Genomic DNA, 23,997 nt, shown 5'->3' with positions numbered 1-23,997 from the left:
CGTTGCGCTTCGACATCAACGGTTCCGCGGGTACCTCATTGTTTCCTACTTCGGGAGCATCTGTATTTTACGTTAAAAACAGTAATGATGTTTTTTATGCTTCGAAGTTGGTAAGAATGCCCGGGCCCGGAATCAACTTTCGGTCCGATGCCAAGTGCAGCATACCGCCAATGATGAGAACCGGAATTTTCTGTACCTGCGAGGACAAACGGGTACATTTTAACCTATTGCGGATCCAGATTGGGGGAGAAATGTCTGCAGACGAGCTTCTGAGATGACGGATGTTTCGCTTGCTTCCAATGACTATCCTAATAATTCAGTCGCTTGGCCAAATGAGAGAAGAATTCGCCGAATCGGAATGAAACGGAGTTTGTACATACGTAGATTGGAGTACGTCAGGGAGAATTATTACGAATAAGGTAAGAATGAGTAATAGCGAGTCCGAGATCGCCAGAAACAAACCCACAGCGTCGGTCATGAAGTTGAGAATATTTGCTTTTAGCACGATGTTGAGAGAGTGCGGAGTCGCCTCATTAGTCGGTTAGTTGTATTATATATTTAAGATAAAACTTGAAGGATGAGAATGATCGAGTGGAAAAAAAAAGGAAAAACTGTACTGAATCAACATTGAAGTACTGTGAATAAACAATAAAAAAATATTTATGTTGCGAGACAGCATCGCCTTCTCCTTGCGTTCAGAGTCCCCTGCAGAGCAAAGGAGGCTCGATCCTAAGGGGAGACCGCATTCCAGAAAATTCATTCGAGTCCCAGGTTTTGGAGGGGATGGGGTAATCTCTCGCTTGCCGCGATGGATTTTCTTCCGAGGTGCTACATGGGTCTGTGCGTTGGCTATGGTTTGTGATGGTCGATCCAGATATCAGCGACATTGATCGTGGGGCTTTCCTCGTAGCAAGTAATTGCCCTTCCGACTTTGATACCAGGGTTCGCTGACGGACTTCGTCAGGACACCATTGACCCGCGGATTTCGCGCGAGAGGCCTGCGCCTGCATGGGACCTTCCCCCCTGATGCTGTCTTCCGGATTTCCTTACAGCAAGCATCTCCTGTGTCGCCGAATTTCCGCGCAAGAGTCCCATATGTATCTCAATGCGATTAAATTTATCTGAGAGCGCTCATAAACCGTGATGAGGAACTCCCGCGGACTCCTCTGCTTGGGAGTTTCTCATAAACCTCCCGTCAGAGTTGTGACCAGAAAGTTAGTACTGTCTCGAGTCTCGAGTCTTTTCTGTTGATGGCATTCCACCTTCCATCTCGCACACCGGAGGTTTGGAGCTTTAGCATTGATCCGAGTCATCGAGATCATCGGGAAGTCAGCCTCTCCCGGAGCTCTCTTTGATTGCACTTCTGACAAGAGAATCGCTGGCTTCCGATGAAGCCGGTCTGGGAATTCGCCGCGGACCGTTGATCTTTAGTTTCGGGCCTGAAGGGTATTCTTTGGAGCGCTCGATTCTCTGGTTTCTCGTCCCGAAGGTTCCAAGACGATCACTCAGACACGTCAGGACTGGGCCCTCTCGGGCAAAAGCACTCCGACATCTTCGAAGGGCACATCGGCCATCTATGTATGTACAGTAGTTTTCTACGCGAGAGATTGCCTCGATGATTCAAACATGTTCGAGCCCCCGCAGATTCTTAGCATTCCTCAACTGGGAATCGATTCCTCTCCGTCGCTCAGAAGTCGACTTCTGTAGCGTCGGTATTTGAGATCCAATAATTGAAGCACGAGGGCACCAAATATTTTTGCGCTCATTCTCAACAGTATTGAGACAACGAGACCGGAGCCCTGCTAAGAACAACAATCAGACGACCGGTAATTGGCAACATCCACATGTAGATTTTTTTTCTCTGCAGGAGCAATTGAGCAACTGATGGAATTGGGAACGAAATCAAAATTCGAGACTGCCGTCTCGTAGAAGCGGAGAGCCGAAAGAAATTCCAGCATGGAAGCCCCAGCCCATCGCGCTCACTTGGTATCAGAGACTCCGGCATGGATTTGGCGGAGCGAACGGCGATGTCCGAAACTCCCAATGTTTTCTCAGTCTCTTCGAAAAGATGAGAGCTATTATTTTCATCGGCCTCGATCTTGCAAAAATACCCTCAGAGCACTCGACCTCCAGCGACCTCAATTTCCCACCGACCAGCAGTCCACAGGGACCTCACCCCCGATCCTGCGCGATGTGACGAAGGAACTCCGACGAGGGTATGGTTTCGACGAAATTCGACCCGAACATGGGCCTCGGAGGGAGAGGATTCTCCCGACGACACAGTAATTCGAAAACGGGAAGGAGGGCGGCTAGCCTTCGAGTCAGCCTCGGAACTGAAAGCTATTTTGAGCTTCAAAAATTGAGCCGACGTAAATCGAAAGTCGATCGGATTCTGATGGGTGAGATATGGCAGGTCGTCCCTTCTCTGTTTCAATTAAAAGTGTCGGCCCCTCCGAGGAAGCCGTCGAGCAGGAGGGAGGGGGGGATCGCAGCCTCGGATTTTGAAGGACGGAAAAAGTTCTTATTCTTGCCGCATGGTCGCTCCGAGTTATTAAAAAATCCGGCTCTTCCAGCCAGTGCCCTCATGTCTCCATATGATTCGTCGCAGGATAGCGGCTGTCGCCTCTCGATTCGTCCACGGAAGAGAACATCGGGACGCCTGGATGTATGTTATACAGTGTAAAGCGCCAAAGTAGGTCTCTCCCTCTCCCGATGATCCATCGCACGGGTCTTCCCAAATGAAATTGCTCCTGGAATCGAAGGTTCGACCTTCATTAGAAACATCAGACCTACAACATTTCTTTGTGCGGTTCGGAGGCATTCGATGAATTTCCTGGAATCATCGGATTTCGGACGCTGCTCCGCCGAAATACTTCAAGGACCCGGCTCCGAAAACCTCGTCTGACAACAGCTTGCAATCGCGTCCTGCGACTCAATCGTCGGACAAGGAGCTGTTCGGAGCCGTCGTATGAACTCGGGCCGAACTCACTGAGCTTCCTATCGCTTTGAGCTTTGGTCAATTTCCCACGTGCTGAGCATCGGCAGAGGGAGCGAGCCTCTTGAGAAATTGAGATTCCTCACGAACGTCTTTCCCTGATTCCGGCTCGGGCGCATTCAATTGAGCCCACAACGCAAGAATCGTTTCCGCTGATGCTCGAGAATGATTTGCTTCCTCTCGAAATTTTCTTTCCCAATAGAACGAAAAGGCTTCAATGTATCGGAAACATCGCGCGGAGCTCATCTCGTTCGCCGAACCGATGCGATGGACGAAAGTACGAAACCAGATGGTGGGGAGAAGATGAGTTTTCGACGAGCGATGGGAAAAAAGAAAGAAGAAGGCCGACGCCGTCGTGATTCGACTCCTAAAAGAATCCCTGTCCATCGCGCACGATAGCGAGGAGAAAATCGGGGCATAGATTCGTGGCGGCAGTTTTCAGCCCCAGCCACTGACCAACGCTGGCGAGCCGCTGTCTTATTCCAAGCACGATCTCCTAATATGGCCGCGATATCGCACGAGGCCACGCCCCGGATAACGAACCGACTCCAGGCTTTTCTTTGGTCTGGCCAACGCTGTCCTCTGCCCGCCGATCCTCACGTTGGCGGACTCGTGTCCTGGAAGCGAGGGAACTGTCATGACGTACAGAGGGATACAGCAATGATTCTCTTCGGTGCGGCCTCACGGATAGAAGAATGTCTGGCGAAGAAACATGACACGTCGTCTCCCAGAAACGACACGGTGCTGTTGCTCGACACGAGGCCTGCGAGGCATTGCCGTATAAGGTCGAGTGATGAGCGCGCAAGGATCGTATCGGAGTTTCAGAATGGTGACCTGGCCGAAATGGAATTTCCCCCTGGACCCTTTCGACCCCTCGCGATCCTTCTGGCGTTCAGAAGTGAAAGCGGAAGTGACTGCGCGCAACATGACGGTGCACATCCTGCCACAATCTTTCACAGGGGCGCGACCGCAGGTCGAGGTTCCTCCCGCGGTATCTTGTGCTCGATCTGATCTGAATCGGAGACTGTTCGTCGTGCAAGCATTCGCACCTCAACAATAGCGTTCCGCTGAGCCCACAATATTTGAAGTCGTAAAACTTGGCGAAACGGTATTCGAAGCTACATATAAAGAGGACTGCTTTGCCCTATTGCCGTTTGATGTCATCGCCAAACTTCTCCACGGCCCAGTCGTTTCTTTTCCTCCAGCGGTTTCCCATTCCGTTCCCCGGCCACGAATGGGTACCAGGTAGGGAGCGAGGACTTTGATAAATTACTCGAACCGCCCAGTCGGCGTACCTTTGTTCTACCCGTGAATCTCTCGACGAGCTCGGTGCTCCTATTCGCCCACGTACAATATATGTGGTTCATCGCGTGAGCTGTAAGTCAAAACCCACGCATCAGATAACACGCCATCGGATGTCCTCGAGGAGCCTCTTCCCAACACGAAGCCGCAGGGAAGAAAAGCGCGATTTGGGAGAAGAGCTGGCGGAGTCCAATTCCAAAAGGAGGAATAGTGGCTCCGATTCCAGGCAATCCAATACAGTGGAGTGTTTGATCGCGGCGAACTGTAGTCGTGAGTAGCTTCGCCGATTATAGACGGAACTAATTGACATCATCCGTTCGCTCGGAGTCTCTCGCGCGGAACGCAGTCTTGCCGATTTGGGGGAGGAGGAACACGTATTTCGACAAATCGATACGATCGTGCTCCCCAACCGCATGGTGGGAGGTTTCGAAGACGATATATCGAATGTACCGATACCACACAATGAGCAAAGCGCGTATCGTAACCTTCGTGGTTTCTGCTATCTAATGCTTTGTCCGACATCCGAGGCATTGCGAGTCTTCTTCGATCCGTTATCCAAAAACGGGGAATCAACTGTCTTCTAACGTCGTCCTAAACGGCCTGATATCAGTGTGTTGTGTATCCCTGAGCATAAAGAACCTAGCTTCCCCGTCACCGGTCGAGAAGAGGAGAGAGCCAGCGGCTGTCACTGTTGAAAGAGGGTAACGTTCATAATAACCGTGGCTGGAGGACAGGACCATATGGATCATAAAAGCCATCGTTTTTCCCCTCACAGCGTGCCATGCAGCGGGCGGATAGGAAGGGACGGACCGGCGGATCGACCGCCCGAACGGTGCTTCCATTGATATTTAAATACAGCCGTGCACAGCCGAAAAAAGGTGACTCCGCCTTACCTAAGCAAATTGTTCGTGCTGATCACGCAAGCCTCCCACGCTCTGTGACCGTGGATTCTCCATACTGACGAGTGAATCAGCGTCGACAAGGCGCCGACGTATTTGACGGAGAGTTATACGGGGGGCTGACGGAGGGAATCGTTTCCACTCCGCTGAAAGTTCCCAGGTGCGACCTATCGCTGGGCGCCAAGTTTGGTTGCATATTAGGCGGAGGGGGCCAGCGCCGAAAATTTCCTCGATTCCCCTTGAGGAAGCATCATCATTCTCGATAACTACGATAACTGTTGCCGTGGAAACATTGTCGATGCGATTCCGGTGTCACGCGTTGCCCTCGACCATCGAAAAACAAGTCCAAGCATGTGTGAACTCACTCGGGGAATAGCGATCGGAGGAACAAGACCTCCGGGGCTGCCGTTAAAACAAGGCGATGCTATGAGCCCGACTGCAGATATTGGTTGCCAAGAGATTATGAATACCGCGACGATGAAACTGTTCTCTGAGGAATTCGAGATATAGCCATCAACCCCTCGCGATGCTCAAGATTCCGACGGGGTTCCTGTATTGCGCAGCCATGAATTTGGAGGTTCGCACTGGTCACATTCCCCGAAAATATGTCTTCGATAGCCGTGAAAATCGTCTGATGGTCTGGGTGGGGAATTCCGTATACACTCATTTAGGTCCAGTCACGAAGTGAGAGACCGGATGCAAGCTGACCTCTCGATCCCACGGAGAGCGCGACACACCTCGGATTTTCTGGTAGAATCCCGAAATTCAGCCAAGAATCTAGGTGGAGCGGAGCAAGCAGCTCAAGATGCGACGAGGCTAAAAACAAGAAACTCCATTACAGCTACATTCCGCAGGATAGTCGCAGCTGCAGTCAAGCATGTTCTGGCTTGACTCATTCTCCTACGTCCCCACTACTGCGTCCCCACATGACGTCCCGTCGTCGTATTCGTCGCAGCCGCGACCGCCTACGAAGTTTCTGCCACGCAGCGTGGCATTAGTTCCCGAGTCATTGCCATTTCCGTAATACATGCAGACTCGCTAGTTGCTTACAAGGTGGAGTGTCGGCTGGCTCGGTCGGCCCGTCCGTCCGCCCGTGAGTCGGTTGCTTGCTTGCATTTTCCTCCGGAACAGAAGTGGCAGAGGAGCAATCCTGTCCGTGAGCAGAGCAGATATCCGGCTATTCTGCAACTTTCCTACTCTTCAGGGAGGAACTTCGATCCCTTATGTGTTGCCGTCACTGCTGAGACCGCCTTGCGAGCAGTTGCAGCGAGCCCTCTCGCTAAGAATGCGGCACCCCGAGCATATCTCATCTATGTGAGCTCTGTTGGCTCTCCAATTCACCGGATACTCAGGAAATTCATCAAGTGAATTCCTCCTCCGAACACCAGGGAGACAAGGGACGGAGAGGAAAATCCTGATGACATGACAGAAGCAAAGCGTCTCTCCCCTGCTCATTGTGGAGGTTTCTGGGCGGGGACTTAATCCAAGCGGCGACATGAAAATATTTATGGAGTTCCCAATGACGGCCTAAGATTCTGATCCTCTGACTTTTTCCCTGATCGTGGTACGGCCCCCTCTCAACCCTGACTGTTCTTTCCACTCCTGTGTCGGCTCCCCAAGCAATTATTAGTCCTTCACGGGATAAGCTTTGACACTACCTGCAGGAGGAAAAATAATGACTGTTTGTGAATCGACGACTTTTTCGGTTCTGTTGTTTGTCCACCTAAGGGTTTCAGCCTGCACTGACTTGGGATTGGTCAGCTTTGGATCACCTTTTATTGACAGCCTCATCGGAAAACGTTCAGCGTTTCGTTTCGTCGTTGCTAGGCCACAGTCTTCGTGTGTTCTACGAGATCTAGGAATAACTCGTTGTGAGTGGTGAGTCTGGTCTGCCCGCAGGGGTACGTCTAGACTCGGGTGCTCGCCTAATTATTTATCCGTCGGATCGGGGACATGACGGATTCCAGAGGATTCTCGGCGACGAGGATCTCGAGCAGACAAAACTTGGGAGGTGTTGCCAGCATCGGTGCCGCCTGGAAAGAGCCACGACGGAGGAAAACGGAAATGCGACCGGAAATTCCGATCTACTCGTCTTCGGATGAGTCAGCAAGTGAGGAACGACGACCGCCGTCTCAGTGGCGGCCATGCTAAAAACACACAGGAACGGAAGGACATTCAGCGCGAGAGCACATGCAGCTGCATCCCGAGGGGAGCGAGGTTGCGAGTGAGAGGTCTAGTCAAGTGCTGAGGAAAAAGACGGGCGAGAATTGAAAACGTTTCGAATATTCAAAGAGGCGGTGGAGAGCACTGCAGACGGAAACGGATATTCGGAAACAGAAACCGACGGACGCATCCGAGATCAGCCTCGCGTGTGCCCGGCATGAGCGTCAAGGGTCTCTGCATCGCGTTTTTTGCTTTGTGGAAGCGTCAAGCAGATCGATGATGTGTCGCCGTCTCTGTTCCGGCTTCTTTGACAAGACATCGGACGAAATTTCAGAATAATAATAATCATGCTGTTGCCGGTCCTATTCCGTCGACAAGCTCTGATTCCTCCCGGCCCGGATCGGTCCGAGTCTCCGTCAGCCTAGCGCGGGAGTAGCAAACGAGGAACTCTGCTCCTCGACAGAGGAACGAGTTCAAAAAATAGTGATGCGTGTGTACGATACATTGCGATCGGGAGCGGGATTTTGTTGTCACTCCCCGACGGGTTCCAGGAGGGCTACCCACCGAACATGGGCGTCGAATCTGACGGTAGAGGGAGATACGTCTTAGGACGTCTTATATCAAGGGGAGCCCAGAATACGAGTTATCGTTGCCTACAGTCACGGCAAAAGGCTACGAACATGGCGAAAGGGATGGGAGGACTTTCTTACGGACTGAGCCCGGTGGAACTGCGAAGTTCAGCCCGATTCTCCGAGGGGTTCCGAAGAACATCCGTAGACAGCATTCGTTGCCGCAGAGAGATAACACCGCGGGCTTGTGAGCCATAGGGGCAGAGCGAGAGACCCAACGGAAGCCAACGAGCAAGCGAATCACGCTAAGAGGATCCCGTTCGCTTGTCGGCTTGCTTCTCAGTGCTAGTCAGTCGGGTGGCTAGCTCCCTCGCTCGCTGAGTCTGACAAAAAGCAGGATTTACCAGCCCAACCGATCTGGAGAACGAACGAGCGACGACTGACGTCGAAATCGATTTCACACAAATCAAGCGACAAACCTCGTGGATAAAGCCGAGAGACATCGTCCTTAAACCTCCCGGCCAATAATCTAAATGATGGCTCTGGCTCGGTTGCGCCTACAGCCTCCGTTCCCTCCGGGATCCCGACCACTTGCGCTCCTCACAGGCTCTTCCATTGTCCACATTCCTCGTTTCTGCATCTTCTGCTCTTCGGGAACTGCTTTCCTTTCCTTCCTATCTCGCGTCGTTTGATGTTTTCCCTCGCAAAACTCCGATTGCGAGAACAGGGAGCGGAATGGGGAGGAACTCACGATGCTTACGGCTTGGGCCCTCTCAGCGTGAACCGCATAGCTGAAAAATGTCTCAGGAACCGCAAAAGAGAGCGAGCGAGCAAGCTGGGAAGCCCCGAACGTGAGCAGAAAGCCGCACATTTTCCCATACGCCGTAATTGGTGTCATTTTAGAACGACATCACTCTTCTCGTTTTCTTCCGACTTAGAAATGCCGCCGTCGTTCTTGGCGATCGCGCTCGGGAATGAATAGCTCCCCGCTCAGGCGCTCAACCGCCATTCTGAGCGCGCAATATCTTGACACGCACGTGTTTCAGAGCGGCGCATGAACGAGAGCACATGGGGGCATCAGGGCACCTCCGCGCAGAACCCATAAGCGCTTTCGTGTCGTTTTGCTTCCTCTCCCTGAAAAGTGGTCCTGAGGGACAGGATGACTGCTCTGCTGGTTAGTAGGCTCGTCGACTCTTGTAGAGAGTCCTCCAGTTACGTCTCCGGAAAAAGAAACCGAGCGAAGGAAGGGCCGACCGAGCGTCGCAACTCCAGTCCTACACCTACAATCTAGCCGTCGGACTACGAGTGGAAGGACGACTGCAGGTCGGAAAGAGCGGGTTATCCCGGTATTAGGAGAGAAAGCATTAAAAAGTTCGTCGGTTTCCCCGCATTGGTCAAAGGAAAAGCAGAGGAGAACCGGAGACGCGCCGCCAGATGAAAAGGAAGCGAGGAGATTGCAACTCGCTTGACAAAAAGGATTTGCTGAGAACTGACTTTGAAGCCACAGCGAGATTTAGTACTTTGCGGGTAGCAGCTCGAGGCGGGATTCTACTTCGCCGCCGACCGTCGAAGTCCACCGGGAAGCCAAAGCAAATAAAGACGCTCAATGCTCTTATAGAGCTTCTTGCGTTTCGCGACGTTCCGACTGAGTCGCGGAATGGAAAATTTGAGTAAATACTCATTTTGCTCGAGATCTCTGCGGTCGTTGTCCGAGGTCCGAGCGGTGAGGTTTGAGAAGAGGCCGGTCGGCCGTTGATCGCACTCTGAAGATATATGTATATCTGTTTCGGACATCAGCTCGAAATCGAACGGCCACGAGTTCTGGCACCTCCTCAAAGAACGCGGGGGCTCTGGGTTTCCACCAGCGGAGAACACGGTCCGTATCCGATCGCAATGGGAGAGATCTCCTCATCGGATATCTCCCAGAGACTGGGCTTTCCTCGACGTGGGGAACGATGCCAACCCGCCTCTGTTTATCCGATGTGAGATAATTCTCCCGTGAGCCGCCGACCGCCATTGATCTCATTCTTTGCTTTCGGTGCAAGCGTAAACACAAGCGACCGGCCCGGCAATCGGGAGTAGTCCGCGAACTAGCAAAGGTGATATGATTCCACGTCGGGATCGGGTAGTCGGCTCGGACAAAGGACCGCACGGCCAAGAACAAGGCAGCAGAGAAGAGGGGCAAAAACCTATTTTACCCACCGAGCGAGGTTGCGCCGCCGCTACGGTCCGGACGATCTACCACTATTCTTAGCTCCCGCAGAGGCGTAAATCACATTTGCCTTTGACTGGCGCGAATGGTGGTAGTTGGACGCTTGCTTTCGGTGATATCTCTAAGCCGACCGAGCATGATCGAGTCGTCGAACAAGCGGCCTTCCGAGCTAGCCGGGCCGAGCTAGCCACCCAGATCGAGTTATGACAACATTGAGAAAAAGCCCAAGGAACAGAAGAATCCGGAGGGAAGATTCGACGGAGGGTAGCGGCAGGGCAACGATCCGGCAGCATGGCCGAGCTGAGAAAGGCTGCACAATGGAGATATCAGCGAGGCCTTGGCGCCGACCGAATGAAATATTCGCAGCTGTCCACTGTAAACGTATCTATTCCGCAGCCCGAGAGACTCCGTATCGGAGGCGAGACGCGACTAAACCTCCGGAGAGCCGTAGCTGTCGAGATCTCCTCGTTAACGACCCGGACTCCGGACGAGTGTCCGAACAGATCCGGGTTGAGATATATTCTTGCTCGGCCGTCCCGAATCCGACGCACTCGGCGAGTGAAGCTCTCCCATGACAAATGGCCGGAGCGATCCGACGCCTCAGCCTGACGCACGGTTGCAATGGACCCGGCGAAAATTAAGCCTTGATCGGTTCGGCTTCTCCAAGGGTTCTTCCCCCGAGGAAGTCCCCCTCTCTCGAGGAACTTCTCTTGAGCGTCGAGGTTTCCGACGTTGTGTTTTTCGGTTCCGCTCAGGACTCAGGACCTGAAAGTCTAGACGGGAAATTATTCTCCATTTCCTCAGCCCTGGCGGAAACACCGGCGGCATCGGTTGAGCGATATCGGTCTCACCCACTTGTTCTCGTACACTCCGAACGTGCGCTCTGGAGAGCGGGTTCTTGTGAATGGGCAAGCGGCTCAACGGCGGCAAACGGAGCGTTTTATCACCGACCGAGAAATGGGAGGAATGAATCGATTTGCATGTGGGCGATCCTCGCAAAATATTGTTGTTTCTCGGAATCGTTCCGGTCCATTGTCGGCTCGTGCTTTTGTTCAGCTCTGGCCGATCCTATTTTCCGCCGGAGCTTGCCTCTGACCTCATGCACGCATCTTGCAATTACTCGGAGCTGACCGGCCCCGTACTGATACGGTGTGGATGGATGCGAATAATTTATTGTATGCTGGAGGGTCATATGTACGTTGGGAACCGCTGGGTTTGACTTCTCAGAACTAGTAGATCCGACAAAAAAAAATCTCGGAAATGAGCGACATCAGAGCCTGCTTTCAGCGCCCGGTCATCATTAAGTCGTTGAAGTGAAGGAACGACTGAGCGGACCGGCACGCGAGCAAATAAGCGGAAATCTGACGAGGGTCGTTTAAGTGTGAAATACGGTGGATTTCTCGACGCCCCCCCCCTCTTCTCCCCGGAGAGCACTCAAGACGTTTGAGATTATTCCCGTCGAGGAGAAGAAGTGAGTGAACAGATGAGCGAGGTTGCCAATATATTCCCTCTTGCTCGCGATCGTTCCCTCTGCTTAATCGTCTCTGCATGCAAATTTCGGGAAGCGCAGAAAGCACGGCCTGTGTGAAGATGTCTGTGTTCATCGTGATGATTCCGATGCTGCAAACGGACCGCGTTAATGTGCGATGCTTCGTTGCGTCACGAACTCGGTCCGGGGTAAAGCGAGACTTCGAGCGAGGAGAGTGAGAGCTGCACGCCATATATTCTCCTCCTAATAGACAATCAGAGAGAGGCAGGCAGGCAGGAAGTAGCGCTTGAGAGCTACGTCTCCCTCCGATACAGAGGGCCCGAGGTCGTCGTCGATGTAAAAACAGTGCAAATGGAGTCCAAGTTGTCTCAGGCAGGCGACCGAGGAAGCAACGAAACCGTTTCGCTTGCCCGAACCGCGAGCCGTCGACTGAATTCACGCCCCATGGATCCGACTGGAGAACTCGCGGTTCTGGAAACGTGAGGGAAAAACAAGGAGCTCCGGCAGACAACCTCTGCGAATCAGAGCCGCTTCATGGAGCACGAGCGACGAACGCTGTCTCGCTTTGGATTTTCTGTACGTACGAGCACGGTAGATACTCCTCTAAGCCCCTCCCGCTGAAAGCCTCGTCCTGCGATTTAGCGGCTTCTGCCCTACTCTCCAATCGTTCAGACCGGTGTAGACGATGCGTCGTCGGGGAATGTACAAATTGGATTAGTTCGTATAAAATTTGGATCGACCAAGATCCTTACAGCTGCTGGCGGAAGAGCAGCCTTATCTGAGGGAAAACACGGTCATTGACGAGAAGTGAGCATTCGAGCGCAAAAAAAGAGAAAAAGCCCGCGAAGGCGACTCCAAAGAGTGATAAGAGAGCCAGGAATTTCGGTGGAATAGACCAGAGCCGGACGGACGCCTCGAGCAGCGCGTACGAAGTTCTTTGCGGACTCCCGAAACCCCACCAGGTTCAGGGATATCTGCTGGGTCATCCTGTGAGCTGAACATTCTTGTTTTCTAGGGGTGCTCAATCTCATCTGCCGTAGCACCCGCCACGACATGAGGATTTTATTGACTAGGTGATACCGGCTCCTCACGGGATCGGAAGTGAAATTAAAGTAAAGCCATACATCCTGGTCACGTCCTCGCGGGGATCTCCAGCGAAGAGTCTTGCACCTCAATTTCGGGTGACCCTGTAGTCTCGTGCGAAGACTAACACCCATATCCCATCAGACGATCACAGACCTCTTGTGGATATGCGAATACGTTGTCTTCCTCTTTATCTGGCCATCTTCAACGATTTCATCGATGATAGCCTCAACCTTCGTAGCTTGCCGAGGCTGTCGTTTGAAGTTGCTCAGACAGTCACGTAAGTTCCTAAGGATCATCAGCACCATGATGCCCAGCATGAGCGTCGTGAGAGCCAGACCTGGGAACCGGGGGAAACAGCCTCGTGACTCGTGTCGGCTCCGAGTTTCCGCAGAGCATCATCGCCAAGCTCCGGAAATTCATAAGCAGATTCGAGAGGAGAAGCTCCGAGCCTCTCTCCGTAGACAGATCATTCGTTGATGCGAACTCACGAGAAACGTTGATCTGGCAATATTCTCCGGCGAAGTAAGCGGGGCACTCGCAGCCAGACGTCGCTGGGGAGTCGGTTCCCTCGTCGAGGCACAGGCGTCGCCCTACGAAAAACCGGCAGAAAAAGTCAGGCCCCTAATTACTCTTCTGCGCTCTCACTCGCCGCGGCCGCCGACTTTCGCCGCGCTCACAACAAACAGCCCCGAGTCGAGCCGTTTAGAGGCCGAGCGACGGCGGGAGGCAACGTATGAGCTCGCACGATATTGGAGAAAGCAAGCTAGGCGCACAGCTGTCGGAAGATGAATGAGCCCAGCAGATGTCCCCACTCATGCTCGCATGCAAAAACTCGCTATCAAATTATACTGCACGGATAACGTGCATTACAAGCTTTACTGGATTGCGCTGACAGCGGGCCCAGTCTCCTCAACAACTAGGATGACGGCGGCGACTCCAACAATTATTATTGCTCTGAGTGACTCGGTACGACAGACCGGTGAAACGACCGTACGAAGTGGACTCACTGCTGCAGACCAGTCCGAGATGGTTCGAAGAATTGGAGAATCCGAATTTACAAATGCATGAGAAATCGTACCTGGAACGTCAGGTAATCGTATGGGGAATAATCAGCGACAGGGACTGTAGCGGAATGCTGCTCATCGACCGGATATTCGATCATGTTAGAACGCTGCATATTTGAAGGAGAAGTTTCACCCATAGCTTTGTGGGATCGATCTTGCCGACGACCAAGAGGCAGGGAGAAGAGGGAAGGGGGGGGGGAAAACTCACCTGTCTCTTCGCACCAGACAAAGTGAATTCTCTGGACATGGGTTACTATCCTCATACTTGCAAACTCTGGTGAGGACCGTGGCTCGAGTTGCCGCTGCGTTTCCGGCCGCCTTACCTAAATGGAAATGGATAGGGAAGTATGAAGTTTCTGGCAACATCGGACATCGGACTCGTCGCGGAAGCTTTCGCGACTTGGAATCGAACGGAGGTGCTCGCGGAGCTCGATATTCGGGGAGTTCATCTGAGCCTGACATGAGACAAAATCCTTTTTTCCAGAGATTTAAGACGCGTACCGAGGACGTATTCCAATCCGGACGAATTCCAAGACTCCTCGAAGAGTTTGGCATCGACAAAGATTCGAATCCGGAGCGGATCCAGAAGGACATGGTGCGGGGAAATGTTCACGAAGAGTCTCACTCTGAAGAGAGAAAAAAAGACTTGGCGTAGATCAGCATTCTGCGTAGGCGACTCCACAGCAGGAACTGTCGATCGGAGGGGGGGAGAGAAAGAAGAGACCTAATCGGTTGGAGGCATAACTTACTCTTTCCGGAACTTTTCGAAATTCGGGGGCATCATCGAAGTACTCGCGACGTCAACATCGACTATAACTTGATCTAATGCGGAACGCATCTAGTTAAGCTCGATGTACAGAAAGATCGTTGACTGCACTGTAGAACCGAGGGGGTCAGACACTCCTAGAGGACCCGCGCGAATGTGATGAATCTAGCGGGGAAACTCACTTCTGCATTCACCTCGTCCGAACGCCTTGAATGCGAATCTCGGACAGGTGCACAGGCGGGAGGTCTGGTTGCAGACTTGTCGGTGTTTCAGAACGCAATCGGCGTCCGAGCGGCACCGTCTAGGGAAATCTGCGGAGGAGAATCCGGAGCTGAAAAATTCCTTTCCACGATCATTCGAGCGGGAGCAAGATAACCGCGCCACAGAGATTCTGAGCTCACCGTCGTCGTCATTCACGAGAATAGTGGCGGTATCGGGCTCGATCTGAATAATGGCAGTCGCCGCAAACGGCACGAGAATCGCACAAATTACACAACCTCGGTAGAGCCGCATGTCGACCGGACATCCGAGTAATAAACAGACATTCCAAAATAATGTGCCCAGTGTTCTGCGCGCGTCCCGCCAGATGGCGTGATGCGAGTTTTGCGCATGCGAGACGAAATCGAATACGTACGATGACCAATCGGACAGGATGATCGATTCCATCGTCAGCAAGATGCAAACTCTCCTGCCACTTCGGTTCAAGCTGAAAGCAGCAGCGATCCAATTCATTCGCGCTCATGTGCGCGTCCACTGTGGGTGGACCGGAGGAAGTCGATCATTACCGGACGAATCATTCTCGATCTACGATCGAGCTTCGAAAGTTCAAAAACCTGGAATCTTAGAGACGATCGCGACATCGATTTCATCTTGCATCTCCCCCATGACCCTGATGTCGACTACGCGCTACGAATCGAAACAACGCTATCGTATCTCGAGCGAACAGCGTATCTCAAGCCAGATTCGGTGAACTATCACGACCGTACCGGATCATTTGAGAAACGTCGGCTTGGTGCAGCGGTGGCCAACTCGGGAAAGAAGGTGGACCCCCAAAGCGCCTTCGTAGGAGCCGGTGGACCCTCTATTCCCCATATTGCTCCTGTCCATTCACTTCATGTGTAAAGTTCTCCGAATGAAGGGTAGAACGAGGGAGAGTCAATCAGGAGAATTCGAGCACATTTTGAGATCAAGGCAGTCGGAGCTCTTCCTGAAGCGCAGAAATTCAATGCGTTCGCGAACAGATACCGGGCTGTAGGGATTCGAGTACGATCAGCAGCCGGGCCAAATCGGCGTTTGAGACTTTGTGCATAAACATGCTGTGCTTTCGAGATCTCTCTCCGGAATGTGCTGGGTGGAGTCACTGACCGAATGCGTATGTGACCAACAACCCTTCTTCCCGTCGTGAAGGCTCACTTTGATCGCGTCTCTTCCGAAATCTCGCCGTGGACCCCCGGAAATTTTGCTGTGGACCCCCGGAAATTTTGCTGTGGACCCCCGGAAATTCTGCCGTGGAGCCCCAGGGGTCCATGCAACCTCTTTTGGCCACCGGTGGTTTAGAGCTCCGAGGGAACGTCGTTTCTAGAATGCTAGAAACGAGGACATTGGTGACTATCGCCGAACCTGCTTTTATATCGCGCGGAGAAGGCCGCCTATAACGTATCCCTCAATCTTTTCTTTCATGAGGATAATGATAATGAGCGGTACGCAAGCGTAGCCTTCATTTTTTTTCAAGTCGATAGATATCAACAAAATGAATGTTCTCGGAATAAGACGACAAGGAAAAATCCCGCTACCCCCATTTATCACGTTTCAGAGAACGTTTGACCTAATCAAGCGTAATCACGAAGCAGGCCCGCTCCTGCGAGGGCGGTCCCCAAGTCTGGACGTATGATCTCCCCCTACGAGTTCGCCACGTACGCTGAATAATTCTGTTCAGTTCCCGTGGCTTGTTGCGCGGTGAGTCCGTATCCTGATGTGGGCAGTCGGTGTCGACTTCCCGCTGTCAGTTCCCCCTGGGACTTCGAGACTTTCCGAGGATCAGCATCAACCGGCGGGATTGAGGGGCCCTCGTTTCAGGGCAACCGGCCATGGATGCCCGACGAAACGATGTTCCGGAAATGGATTAGATGGACAAGACGGCATGAGATCATCGTTTCGAGCGGATATCTCGAGAAGAGAGCGATGCTTTCCACCCTCGCAAGCTTCGATTCTATTGCAAGACTGCTGATACACATCGAGGTGTCGTGGATATTCTCGTGGATATGTCGGGTAACCTCAAGAAATAGATCTCACAAAAATAGAAAAGAATCCTGTCAGGGCCGGCGGCCTGGAATCGGTCTCGGAAGCGAAATTGGCGCCGAGCGGAGTGGATGCCTCCTCACAGAATAACCAGCCCTCGACATCTCGCTTCCAAGGTTTATAACAGGCAGCAAATGATTGCTACTAAGCAGCCTGCTGCAGTCACATGAGGAACGGTCACTGTGCATAGAGGATGGTTTCTCTGAATTTGAAAGTCAGATATCCTCCAGGACTCTTGGCTTTCGTTGTTTTATTCCTTTTACTTCTGGTGGGAGTTGGTCTTGTCGTGGAAGATGGATTTTTCGGAAGTGAACCGACGGTCCGTTTGATAATCATCGCCAGACACGGTGAGCGCGAGCCCGTGACGGCAATTCCGGCAGCAGAGAGCTTCGAGCAGGCAGAGTTGACCACTTATGGTCGGGCATCCATGGAGGAGCTCGGAGTTCGGCTGCAGGAAGAATACGCGAGTTTCCTGCAAATTGCGACGCAGAACGACGTGTCTTACACATTGGAAGCCAGATGTCGAGAGTCGGCTTTGAGCATCGCCCGAGGGATAAGCTCCCAAAAATCCAAGACGAATCCTCTTCCCAAACTCTTAGAAGATCCGGATGGAAAGACAGGTGTTTCGACAGCGGGACTGGATCTGATTGGCGGTTTCAAGCTGAATCTTCCACCGTGTGTGGAGAAAATCGCCACCGCCGTTCTCCAGCCCAACATAGATCCATCGGGGGGTTTGACGAACCTCGAGAGGTTCCTGTTAGCGGACAGCATCGATACCGCCCGATCACAAGGCGGAGAGTTGCCTTTCAACCTGACCTATGCAAATGACTGCCTTACGGAGAACAAACCGCTCGTGGAGGAAAGCGTCTTGGCCGGAGTCACCGACCTGTGCATGCGGAGTGCCTGCAAACCCGTGATAGAGAGAGTGCTCAGTGAGCTGGAATCTGTCCGAAACGGAACTGCAGGAAGTGTGTTATCGATCTACGGAGTTTCGGATGTGCACGTCCGAGGCATCATGATGGCGTTGAAACCGGAGGACCCACCGGTGCGACCTTTTTTCGGGGCTCATCTCGTGCTCGAAGTCAAAGCTCAGAGTGTCATAATCAGTCACGGTAAAGGCCCGAAAACTCAGAGAGATATCTTCACCAAAATTTCGCTGTCCCAAATCCTGGAAGTACTCTACGCCTCGATTGATAAACGCCCCAAATTATGAGACATCCCTCCAAAATTGTCTTCCCTAAGCTAAATGGTGGATATTGCATAGGAATTTCGTTTGTTTATTTGTTATCCGCGATAGAAAATACAGATATTTATGTACACTCTAGAGACCCCCTCTCTTCGTTAAATGCAAATCACGACGAGGCGTAACGTATCGTCGAAATCAGCTCTTTTTGAGTTCTGTTGAGGGCCGTCTTAGTTTGCGGCGATGATTCATCCGGATATGAGAGCAAAGTGCGATGACATGTCCAGACGTGTTCACGCCCGCACCGGGGCACTCCAGCTTCCAACTTCCGTCACAAGTCAGAGATCGCGCTGCGAAAAATGAATGAGTCTCCAGTTCACGGGCTTTCGGTGCATTCGAGTCTTATCGCTTAAGGTGAGGGTACGTCAATTTACGGGAAAAGGTCGGCGAGCGACGAGCGCGGCCGACAACCCTTCGACAACGTTTTTGTTTACCGCGGACGGCTAGCCGACTAGTGGGCAAGGCTCGAGGCAGCGGAACGGGTGGCTAGACGGAGAGGCAGTGCGTCGCCAATGCTCTCCAGAGTTTCTTCCAAGCTGCAGTGGTGCTTCTCGAGCAACGTAATCCGCGTCAACAGTGACGGCAGTGGCTTCTTCCGGCCGACGGTAGAGCCTTCCCAGAGTCGCTCGGTCGGTCCGTCGTAGCAGTTACGGCCGCCACTTGATGATTGCTGCCGCGAACGGCAGCAATCGGTCGTCCAGGCAGAGCATAGGTCCCTTAGACGTGAAGAGTTCTTCCAAGCTTTACCAGTGAGCTTGAGGCGTCTGCTAAGCGCGTTTGGAGAGAAAGCCGATGGCGGCGCAGGATATGCGGAGTTTCAGTTCGAGTGGTTTCGCCGACGACAGTCCATTGAGTACAGCCCAGAAGCAAAGTTTGAGCAATTCCCAGCAAGGATGCTGCCTGAAAGCGATCGGGAATCGGAAAAGGACAGCCATCGTCCTGGTGGCGATCGGAAGCGCGGTGGTCCTCTCGTTGCTGGCGATGGCCATCTACAGTGAAAGGAATCGTGTTGGAGCGGAGTTGAAACTCGCGAAACTCATCTTGATCAGCGTTTGGGACAAGAGGAGCCCGGATGAAGAGGCTGCGATAATCAGGGAAACGTACGGATCGTTCCTGAAACTCTACCTCGATGTGGACATGGCACACACCGAGAACGGTCTACCAAAACTCGTAAAGCTCGAAGCGCTCCTGAACTTGACTCATATGGACGAGGACATCGCAATAGCGGACGGTGCCAGACCCTTGGAGAACGAGCAGAACGTGTTCGACACGCTGGCTACGTGGTCTTCCCCCGAGAACACCGAACTGGATCAAATATCGGAAAGTAAATCAAAGCAACTCGATTACATGACAGTGAGCAGTCAGGAAATGAAGAGGATCATGGAGCGCTTGGGCTCAAACTCGACGCCGGACCTGGTCGCGATCGAAGCCTGGTTGGAGGAGGGGGTGAAAATACGAAAAATGGACTCCGATCGTAACTCACTGGATTTCTGTAGGCAGCTCGCGTCGCTCGAGATTCTCCGACAGAGCTTGTGTCCAGCCAGTACCGTGGATGATTCTCATTGTAAACTCGAAAGGGAATGAAGGGTTTTATTTATTGCTGTATCTAATAAATCATCGCAAAGGAAGCGGTGACTAACGTCGAGGATTTGTTCTCGATCGAATTTTTCGGATCGACCGTCGTTCGAGTAGTCAACGAGTGCCGCGGAGAGTGATGTCCTGCTTTCTTCGCCATCACGGGATTCCTAGCCAGGAAGCAATCCGTGCGCGCTCTCGGAAGCTCGGAAGTCACTCGCTCGGGTCGCGCGAATCTCATCCTGGAAGAATGAAGATGTAATTCTAATGTTGCGCTCGTGATTGCGCATGAGGAGCTCATCTTGTCAGTGGGAACGACAACTCAAGACTTGAGTGGGTATTTCTATCAGGGATTCGAAATTCTAGGAATCCGGCTGTGATCGAAGCGACTCAATTTCAGAACTCGATTTTTTCTTCCCGACCACGATGGCGTTTTCAAATCCGACGACGCTGTGTAATCTAGGGAGAATACTTGTCTCATAGAAGAAACAGAAGCCCAAACAGAGGCAGTAAGTTTTACGATACGGAAGCGAACTTTTGGTAGGAGTTCTTTGGTTGTTTGGAGACGGAAGAGACAATCCGCTCGATACACTCCACGGGGAAGGGGAACGCCTCCCTCGTTGACAGCGGATGCCGATCTCCGGGAGTATAACTTGGATCGAGAAAGAGGAACAACGGTCATGAATCAAGTGATGGAATCGCACCTCAATCTGGAGCATGGTCGGGCTCAAGCTGCGATCTCTTGGGACTCGTCAGACAGTGGGACGAGCTCTGCGATGAGAGAGTTCCCGACTGGGGTTAAGATGGAGATTTCGGGAGACGACGTCGTCGTCGATCGTCGCATTCGCCGGAGGTGAATGGACCAGGACGGAGAAGTCTGGGAGGGAGGAGCCGACAATGGAAAGTCTGATGCCTACGAGACGACTTAAGCTACAATCATCGGACAGCTTCCAACTACAGATCGAGGTGTGAGACAGACATTAGCATTTTGATGAGACTGCTACTCATTCCTGGGGAATTCCATTGTCTCCAAGGGGTGCCAAGTTGACAAGTTAGTGAAGTTGATCGGTAATTCTCATTGTTTGAGCTTCTCCCGGGAGATTTGCCCGGGGCTCGCGTTTCGGAACGGAGCGTTCCAAACGACTCCTTCTTGTCGATCATCAACATCCAATGCACGGCTGCGCTCATCCGTCAAGGGCGATCCCAAGTAGGATGCTCTCTCCCTCGATAAGAGTCGATCCACGCGGGAAGCTTGTTCCAGATCGTTGGAAGAATTTCCACTCGACATCAGACTATGTAACTCTTCACATCCCGACAAACACAAAGAGAAAATGTCAACATCGATGTCGAATCACGTTCTTCTCCGCCAGACAGCGTGCCACCGTTACCGCTCAGTCCGTGGCAGATTAAAGAAGCGCTCCCTCGGTCAGATCAACGATTCTAGCCATTACAGCCACCGTAAACGATACGAGACTCGCACTCGCACGGCTCGAGATTTTCTCCTTTCGACGCACGGGGAACATCGGCGAAGCGTAGCATCTCTCTCCTATTCAAAACATGCTCATCTTCTCGTGCAGGAGCGAGAATTACCGCGCCGTCCCGCTGCTCAGGCTTTACCCTCATAAGAGACCGGGAATTCCGAACCTCGGACGGCAAAAAATTGGTTTGCCCTTATTTTTCGACGCACCTCCGAAACTTATTGAATATCTCGGCGTTCGTGGTTCATCCCGTCTCGGAGCCCGTTTCGGACTGGCCTCGGTTTTTTTACCTCGGTCTCGGCCGGTTTCTGGAGCCCTCCACAGCAGGGTTTTATCTGAATCTAGAAAACTATGGACATGAACCCAGACAGCGGTGCCATTTTTTGATTTGTGATCCCTTTAATCGGGACCTCCAAACTCACTCTCTCGACCCCGCGGAAAGAGAAGAACTGACCTTGTTAACGTGTGATCAGATTCACGAGTCAGTCTTCCAAAAGCAAAGTCTGCCTGAATTTTGGCTGCCTGTTCGCGCGGAGTATCCGAGTCTAAGCTCTCGAGCCATGCAGTTCTTAGTATTGTTTTCAACGACATATCTCTGCGAGCAGACCTTCTCTTCTCTCTCGATCATAAAGACAAAGCTACGTAGTAGATTGGATGTCCATGCCGCACTTTGTCTCGCGGTTACGGATGTTCAACCCGATCTCGAGTCGCTAGTTCGTGACAAGCAGCAGCAGATCTCACATTAAAATCAGAGGAATAAGTATTGTACGCAGTAGCACCATAATATAATCGAAAGATGTTGTGATAAAAAAAAGGTATATCTCGAATTGGAAGTCGGTGTTTTTCTTGGGGGGTCGCGAGGCAATATGGTCGTCCGAAGGGGGTCGCGGAACGAAAAAGGTTGCGGGCCCCTGCTTTAAGGGGAGAGCTCCGAAGAGGGTGGAAATTTCTAGCTCTGGAGCTAGTTTCTCCGGAAAAGAATGAACGGAAGTCGACCGAACCGAATGTCATTTGAGCTTCGTAGAAAACGTCGACAATTTTGCGAGTAGCAGCTGTCTTTTTAAACATCTCTCCTGAGTGCGAGCAGATCCGCCCTTGAAGGCATTCCGGCGGTCTACCGGGAGTGTGAACATCGGAACCGCGCGGACGAGGAGAACGACGGCCATCGAGCCGCTTGCCTGACCGCTTGGCGGGCTCGCCGCCTGATTGTGAGCTTTCACTCGTTGAATGATATATCATTGTTTCAGTCGCCTGTTTGATAGAGCCCAGGCCCGAGCAGCGGAAGGGTGCGATACTTCTGGATTCCGAGCCGAGACCAGCACGAGATGACGAGATGAGCATGCCTCGGATAGTGGAGCGACGGGACACAAAGAAATCCCCCGCGCGTGGAGAGCTGCGTGGCTCAGTATTCGGTCTGCCTTGCTGTTCGACTCGTGAAATTTCCTCACCTCTCCTTGTGGACGAACTAGAGGACGTACACAACGCACGGGCAATCGCCATCCAATATCGATCAACAAGTCGACGGAATCATATTCCATATGATGGCACTTTATTCCTGACGCTCAAAAGGATAGAGAAACGATTCTGGAAGGGAGGATTGGAAGCAATAAAGAGGCCGTTTGTGCGAAGCCGGACTGACCCTCCATTTGGCCTATAGGGCACCGTCGGCTTGCGTGGCGTTTTTTTCTCCCGAAGCCTTCCGGCGATCGCCAGCTGTGGCCTTCCCTCTTCTCGTTTTGCTTTCGACGAGGAACAGAGCAACTCGATTTTTCAATACGACGGCCACCTCTATATACAATATATTGTTCCTTCCGAGTGAGCTTCGAGTTTCGAGCGAACAACACTTGTCTCGCCGGCAGTCGTCGAACGGAACTCCTCAAATAAAGTCACAGTTTCGTCCAGCCCGATTCCATTGTATGAGCCCCCAGCCCGGCCGACTCTCGAACTGAGTTCAACAGCTCCTGAATAATCGATTCTCTCTGAGTGCGAGACTCGTTCACTGAGTGGGTACTGAGCTCGCTTGTCATGGTCGCGTTGACAACGGAGACAAAGAAGGACAACGCATGTGAAAGAGGGGTGTCTCCATTTTTCTTGAGACAGCGCCGCCGCCGTCCCGCCAGCCCCGCAACAAGTTCAATGATTTATTGCTCGAGGGACGAGCTTCGCGTTACAACACGCAAGCATTCGTTCGACTAAAGCGGCGAGACCCAACGACCCCAACAATAGAGATTTATTCGACGCCACGACTCGAGTTCCGCCGAACATTAGCACCGAGTCACGTTTCATCATGTTTTCAAATGAGTTCCGTCTCTTTACTATTTTCTGTCGAGTGCTTTTGTCGGGCGAATCTCTTGTCTTTCAGGACTTTCTGTCGTCCCTTCTCCCGTTTGTCGTCGACTCGTTCCGTCGTCATTGTCGTAGGCGTTGTCCTGACACGAGAACTCCACCATTCAATGAGTACTATTTCTTCACTGGTTGTATTATCTCAGGCATTGTTTGTTTGCTTTCTATTTCCATCGCAATTGTTCCTCCCGTCAGCGTGCGAGGGACTTTCCGTCGAACAGGCGGCACGATGCAGTTCCGTTAGGTCTCCTCTCCTCCATGTATATAAATGGCATACTTACCCGACCTATTGGCGGCTTGCTCGGCGGACCGGCGGGGTATTCGGCGACGTTTCAATTTCGATTCAGATGCACTGGATCCTTCCTCTCCTCGCTCCTCTGTGAACCCGTTTGCCCGAAAATCCAACGCGAGCTTGCATAGCGATCGACACAAGCGAAGCGTCGACTCGTCGAACCCGCTCGGAATCCTTGATTGGGTCCTCGACTGCTTTTCCAGGACTGACAGGAACCCTCTTA

The sequence above is a fragment of the Galendromus occidentalis genome, unplaced genomic scaffold (genome assembly GCF_000255335.2).
Source record: "Galendromus occidentalis unplaced genomic scaffold, Mocc_1.1 scf7180000077477, whole genome shotgun sequence".
In the NCBI taxonomy this organism is placed as follows: domain Eukaryota; kingdom Metazoa; phylum Arthropoda; class Arachnida; order Mesostigmata; family Phytoseiidae; genus Galendromus; species Galendromus occidentalis.
This window is presented reverse-complemented; position numbering follows the sequence as displayed.